Genomic DNA, 7519 nt, shown 5'->3' with positions numbered 1-7519 from the left:
ATATATATATATATATTCATTCATAGAAAATTGTTTTTATTGTATAAAAGGAATATTTGTTCCACAGAAATAATTTCGTTGCAATCTCACGCACGCATTAACATGAGATAAAGATTCTGAAGGTTCTCTAACTTTTCGATAGCTACCTGCAGGAGAAAAGAAGAAAAAAAGAATAATAGAAAGAAGAAAAGAAGAAAAAGAAAGGAAAAATTAGAAACAAAATTCGCTCTTTAAATGCTACTTCGAAAACTACTAAGAATATGGCGGTCAATGCCATCGCTTGGCTACTATTAGCCGAGATGCCTGGTATATATTTTCGTCGTGGCCTACTAATACACTTTATGAAGTAAGTCTCATCTTGATTCATTCCTCTGTAGGCTCTAATAATTCAGAATATAAAAAATCCTATTATGTGCCAAAGATATTAGCAATAGTCTCATAAATTTTAACGTATCGATACAATGATAAACAATGATTGGAAATTCGAAACGGGACATATGCTGTGTTTCCTTTAAATTATATTAGTATTAAGACAATTTAAAGCTTTTACGTTTGTGCAAGCCTATTTTCATCACATATATGTCTCGCATATAAAATTGATTAATACTTTCTAATACTCCTGTTAATATTAATATATTATATAACAAATTTGAAACTAGTAATAACGATAGAGATATGTCGTTTCTTGTTACATTTCTGCTAAGAAATCAATTATTTATTGAATAATACATCATCATTGGGATTAAGTGATTGCGAATATCGATATCTTGTAGATATACATATATATAAGTTATAAAAATTAGGAAAGTGCAGTATAAATGTAATAATTTCCTCTAACATATTGTTAAAAAAAAGGATGTATTGCAAACGGTGATCAAAGAATCTATTAATCGTTGATATTAAAATCGTAAATTGTAAAATATTAGTATCACTCTAGGATATTAATATTATTGTAATATTTGTTAAATATATATTTTTTTTTCTGTCAAGGATATTATTTGTGTCAAGAATTGTCCATTTGAGTTTTTTACATCTTGGCAATTTATCGACAAGGTTTTTAAACGATTTCTGTACATGGTGTGACGATAGGTGAAGTATTACGAAATCACGCGCGCTTCCATATATTCATGATGAATACAGTCGCTCGCATAGGAAAAGTGCATTTGCATGTGAACAACGGGTCTCTTCGGGTCGGCAAATATCTGACTTTGTTTAACGTACAATTAATTTCGAGCTTAAAGTATGTTCTTCCATAGTAGTAAGTTTTTAAAAAGAGAAAAGTATCTGTTGTCTATCCTAACAAGTAAATTATTACAAACAAAATATTTTCGTAAGTTTGACATTATTTTTTTCAAAAAAAAAAATTAAATATAACTTGAAAAAGAACTGAAATAATTATTATATCATCTTTTATCTGCTTGCAAATACAAAATATAACATGAAGCAACTTGATATGAGTTTTATACGATGATCTTTACACATATTATCCATCATTCTTGCTCTGCGCATCAAATTTGTTTTGCTGTACTGTTATCACCGAAGCCTCTGGCCCTATTTCGTAAGAAGAACGAACGATGAATGCGTCGTTTTGATAAATTTTTTTAAATTTAGGTTACAGGGTAGCATTACGGGGTTGTCGGGGTCGGGATAGGTCGATAAGATTATTGACGTTAAACGGTTATAAGTACATCGGTTATGTAAAATGATAATATGACGAAAACGAGATTCTAGGTCGACAAAATGACACGTTAATATAAAATCAGACTCCTTAAGATTTAATGTAAAGACTGTTTGCTTAAACGGAAAAAGGTCTTTTATTGCAAAATGTCTTTTACTGCTCTATTGTTTGTCTTCTACTTTAAACATTTTTATTTTATTTTATTTTTTCATTTTGTTGCATTTTATTTCTCATTACGCTTTCATTTTTCATTTTATTTTACTCTATCTTATTTTCTTTCATTGAACTTAATATAACTGCATATTTTATTATGATTCAATAAAGGCTTAATTTAACTTTACGCTTCATTTTCCATCTCATTTTGCGTTTGTTTTCTACTTGATTCTATTGTATGTATAATAAAATATATACATTTCTTGGAACGTGGAATAATCAGTAACAAATAACAACTGAAAGTACCGAATGTCAACTTTCGCTATCTCTTTGCCACTGTTTGCTTTTACCCCGCGTGTATCGTTCAATCATTTATTCGTATTGGTCACGTGATTGACATGACGACGATTAGCTGTAATCGAAAAGCAGAAGAATATTTGAATTTCAAAATCTATTACACACATATATATATATATATGTTTTATATATATATATGTATTATAGATATAATAATTCTATTTCTGAGCACTCTGTTTTTTTTATTCCATTCTGCATGCAAATTAAAATAAGCCAATAATTGAAGCCTTACGATAAGAGTCCTACGATACTGGGCGGTCCTGCGTATGTATTTAATTATTGGATCGCACGCACAGCGATCCTGCAAGAAAGCATGTTTAACCTGCTGATCAAGGGGCGTGGTGACATTTAGATGTCACATATACACATAAGTAATATTTAGACGCAAATCATCATAATAAAAATTAGAAACGCTTATTATATATATTATATGTATATACACGGGCGTTCACGCGCCACACACACACACACACACACACACACACACACACACACACACACACACACGCGCGCGCGCGCAACAATTGTTTTTTTTTCCCAAAAATAAAGTTGCCATGGAAAAGCAATAAAATATGAAAGTTATGAATGAAAATCCGCTAGTTCTCCATAGAAAATTTCATAAAGGATCTTTAAAATATGCCAAATAATTTAATAAATTATGAAATAGCAAGCAACACCAATTTTAAATATGCTTAAAGAAATACAAAAAGCATACGCTACGCATTCAATACAATTATAAGCAATTATTTTCATTTAAAAAATAAACATTTGAAACGCAATTTTTCAGAAAAAATCTAATAAAAAATATATCATATGTATATTTTTATGCCATATTAGACCATGTGCAACTATATAGTAACACTAAACTAGTGTTATACTAGACTATAACTAATTCAGTAGAAACAGTATGTTTAAAAAAAACTCCATTTATAGCGATGTGTTTGTAGTATAAGTTAAATACGCAACGTAATAAACTATAATATATTGTTATAAAATATAGTATATGTATTACTGTGGCCAGAATCAGAGATGCAAACCGGTTCTGAAGCGGTGAACCAACCCAAATTTGGATGAACCAAAAGCAAACCCTAAACGGAGTTTCGACTAACTTCACTTAGATTGCTTCATTTTCTTCATGAATTAAAATCATTTTATTTATAATGTTTAATATGTCGACAATAAAAAAAAATTATTATATTATTCTCATATAAGTTTATTAATAACTTACTAATTTTTTTCAGTATATTATCAGCAAAATATATTTTCTTTCAAAAGCGTTACATAATAATTCATTATTACTATTGTTTGTATTGTATTTATTCGTATAATCTTAAATATATGAACGAAATCAAAACTAGGGTATAAACATATTGTAATTTTGAAATGATTAAAAATGTGAACAAAATTTGGGGAAATCTAAAATAATTTAAAAAATAAAATTGAAACAGCAGAAGAGCGTACAAACATTTTTTTATTTTTTCTTTCGAATTGCTAGGAATTGAAAAAATGCATTCCGCCTCCATGTCAGGACGGAATATTTAACAAAATATGTTTCAAAGGATATCGCGCCTTCGATTCTCTTAACGCGTGTACACGATGGCACGTAAATGCAGTCATTGCCCCGGCTCGCCAGGCCGGCCGGCCGCCACCTGCGCCATTCACGGCCAACCAATCCTCGCGTCGCCGAAACCGCGTGAGACACCGGCTCTTCCCCTTACCTCCCTTTGGCCTTTGCCTTTGCCTTTGCCATGCCAACATCGCCAACAGGCAACACGCCGGACCGCGGCATTCGCGGCGCGGCGCGACGCAACTCGCCTAACTCGCCTTCTGGAGTTGGAGTTCTGAAGTCTCGATTCTCGATATGCTTCCGCGCGCGCGATTCCCCTATGAACAACATAGGCAACGTAGCGCAGTAGTGAAAGAGTGCGGTAACGGCGCGCCGCGATGGGACCGATGGGGGTAAGTTACGACGGTCACAGCACCCTGGTGGGGACGCGCGCAATACGATGGAAGGGGAAGTCGACGGTGCGTTGCCAGCCGGCCAACGCACAACGCGGCCGCTCAGTTCGCTTCGATCGACGGAAGCATGTGGGTATCGTTTGTGTTTAGTCGGTTTTTTTCCCTTCTCCTCGCAGTCCTCGCCTCACCTCGTTTCTCTTCATTTTCCTTCATCTTGTTTCTGTTCGTTTCGTTCATTTCTATTTGTCTCGTCTCGTTTCTATTCGCCTCGTATCATTCCTGTTCGTTTCTATTTGTCTTATTTCGTCTCGTCTCGTCCTATCTCGTCTCACTTTACTTCGCATTCTTCGTTTTTTTTTTTTCGCATCTTCATTCATGGCGTAATGTTGAATTGTAAAGTACGTAAGTAAACGAAGAGAAACTAGTAATATTTTTCGCTCGTCGAACTTTTGGACGATTAACGAGTGTGAGCTTTCTATCTTGGAGTTTAACCTGATCCGCTGCCAAGGCCTCTCTGTCTACCCTCCTCTCTTCCTCCATCGCTTCTACCTTCTCTCTTCTACCTCTTCTTTGCTCCTCGCCATCTTTCTACCTCCTCCTCTTGGATATCGTGTGCTACACGCTTCCGGCTGACAGTGCGCTTTTTAGGCCTGCGCGCGCGACTCGCGCAATGGACGTCGCAATCCCCTCCCTCCCTCCCTTCCTCCTCACCTTCCTTCCAGCGTGACTCTCGATGAACCACAAATCTCCCCGACAAGCGAAGAGGGTGGAGTCCGTCGCGGACGTTTCATACGAGATCGCGAGGCGTTCATGATACAACGACGACAATAATGATGATGATGATGATGACGACGACGACGACGACATCGACGACAATGACGACGACGACAAATGAGACGCATATCTGGGTGTATCAGACTCCATGCACCAAAGGACGGGCGCCATGTCGTTTTCCTCCTCGAGCAACCGACCTATCGATCTTCTTCAGTGGCGTAATGTGTGCGCACAACTGTTTGGTAAATATCCTACTCTTTGTCGTCAGATAAATGAAGGTTGTGACTGGAGCCGAAATATAAAATTTAAATGGTATTTGCTGCCCAAACGAGAGTGATTGCGTTCAACCGAAAAAACAGCTTAGCAACACTATTGCAAGATTCTTCAATATAACTGGTTTATACATTTAGATTCAGTGAGGAATTAAGAGCAAGAACCAATCATATTAAAGAATCTTACCACAGTTACAAAGCTGGTTTTCTGTTGAACGTAGTTAGTTTACATACATTTTTCTTATAATTTCGAAGTATTCACTTCTAGTTTCAAATAGATTAATTATTTCTTCTTTCTTAAATCAATTTTCTATTTCTTCTAAGTGTTTTACCGCAATATAAATCGCGCATTTCGAATATATCTGTTATTACATGTATAGAAACGAATTATTCTTTTTAATAAACACTCTTTGCAGCACAATAAATAATAAAACAGTAAAAATAATTTTCTTTTTATTTAAAGCTTAATTTATAAATTTCGAAGACATGTACATTAATTTTATGATAATCGAAACAGCTTATAATTTATTTAAAAATTTTTATTGATTAAAATTATTTGCTTTTAAGAAGTTTATGTCTTTGATGATAAGAATATATCAAGAGCTATTGAGCTAAGGAAAAATATTTTACATATTTTTCTCGTATCTTAAAATAAACGTATTACGCGTCTAAAGATAAATTTAGAAAGTCATTTGAATTTTTTAAATGTGAATTTTCTGTTACTATCTTGGATTCCAATAGATTATCTTTTAAATTGTAAAAAGTAAATTATTTTAAATGCTATTTTTTATTCACTTAAATATGTATATATATATATGTGTGTGTGTGTGTGTGTGTGTGTGTATATATATATATATATATATATATACGCTGAATGTTTTATTAAGAAATTGATATACTTAAAATAATTACTGTTTTCCGAAATATTTGATTTTTTTATGTGAGAAGAATAAATCATATTGTCCCACTTTATTTTATAGTTTTACCTCTTCGATAGTATTTTTTTTCTTTTTCTTTTTTTTCTTTATATTAATTTTATTTTTTCTTTAATCTACGATATATAATTTATAATTTTATGTGTGATATTATAATCTTTTAAGGTTTTATTTTTAAGGATGCATTATATTTGAATTATTGGGTTGTCCGGAAAGTTCGTGCCGATGTTGAAGGAAAATTTAAACGCAGAAAATTTAAATTTTAGTATACATTTATTAAATTATATAGGTTAGTTCGGCACGAACTTTCCGGACAACCCAATATTTAGAAAAAAGGTCCTTAAAATTTTATTTTTAATTTATATATGACTGATTTTAAAAACTTATGAATGTGTAATTTTAGTGCATATCTGTAATATTTTTAAAGAGTTATATAATTTATAAATACATATTTTCAAGAAGTTTAGATATTACAATAAATCAGAGAAATTTTATTAAATATTATGATGACATATTTATTTATTTTTTAAAATGTAATTTTTTTATGTAAAATGAAAAAAATGTTAAATATATAAGAGATAATTTACGAAATAATTACAAATATAAAATTTGTTAATCAAAATGTTTTACTTATTTATGAATAACATCTGTATATATTATATTACAAATTACGTTAATATAATTATATTACGTTAATATAATTTTTAATATTAATATTATTTTATTATTTGGAGCGCATGAAATGTGTACATATTTATTTATTTTTTCTTTTGTCTTTGTAGCCTAAGATGTGAAAAATATGTGACAACGAAAAATAATATTTTCGGCACGATGTCGGGTCGAAATATCGATGTCGAGTAACTCATTATCAATTACGTAATCATGAGATAACATCATTGCCACGTGGTTTTAACATAGTTCATAAACAAATTAAGAAGATAGATATCGAATTAGATTAAACGCGCAAAGAATAAGTAATTAACATTTATGCTTGATTTACAGTATTTTGTAATTAAGTTTTAAAAAATTTCTAATCTCAGTATATAATATAATTTTTGAAAATGACTATGAATGTGATATAAATTTAAATTTATAAAAATATATTTTCTTAATGTTTCTTAAATTAAATTACTTAAATTAAAATTAGATTATTTAAACTAAATAAATATTGCATAATCTTAAAATTTTATTTTTGGAACGCAATAATTTCAAGTAATAATTTCAAAAGAAAATGCATAATATTGACAACATGGAATAGTTTTCACTTCTGTATTAGGCGAATTTTGCTGGAATAAATGGCGCACCCAGTACTGATGGCGTGGTGTTTAATTAAATTAACTACGTTATAAAGCAGGTTCCCTAAGGTCATTCCCGTGTCATATCACATTTGT

General features: G+C 31.6%; 1 pseudogene; it reads left to right on the top strand.

The window, feature by feature from the left end:
- The window catches only part of LOC108691933, a 21054-nt pseudogene that overhangs the window by 8650 nt on the left and 4885 nt on the right, over positions 1–7519 (top strand).

Source organism: Atta colombica, unplaced genomic scaffold (genome assembly GCF_001594045.1).
Source record: "Atta colombica isolate Treedump-2 unplaced genomic scaffold, Acol1.0 scaffold55, whole genome shotgun sequence".
Classification (NCBI taxonomy): Eukaryota; Metazoa; Arthropoda; class Insecta; order Hymenoptera; family Formicidae; genus Atta; species Atta colombica.
This window is presented reverse-complemented; position numbering and strand designations above follow the sequence as displayed.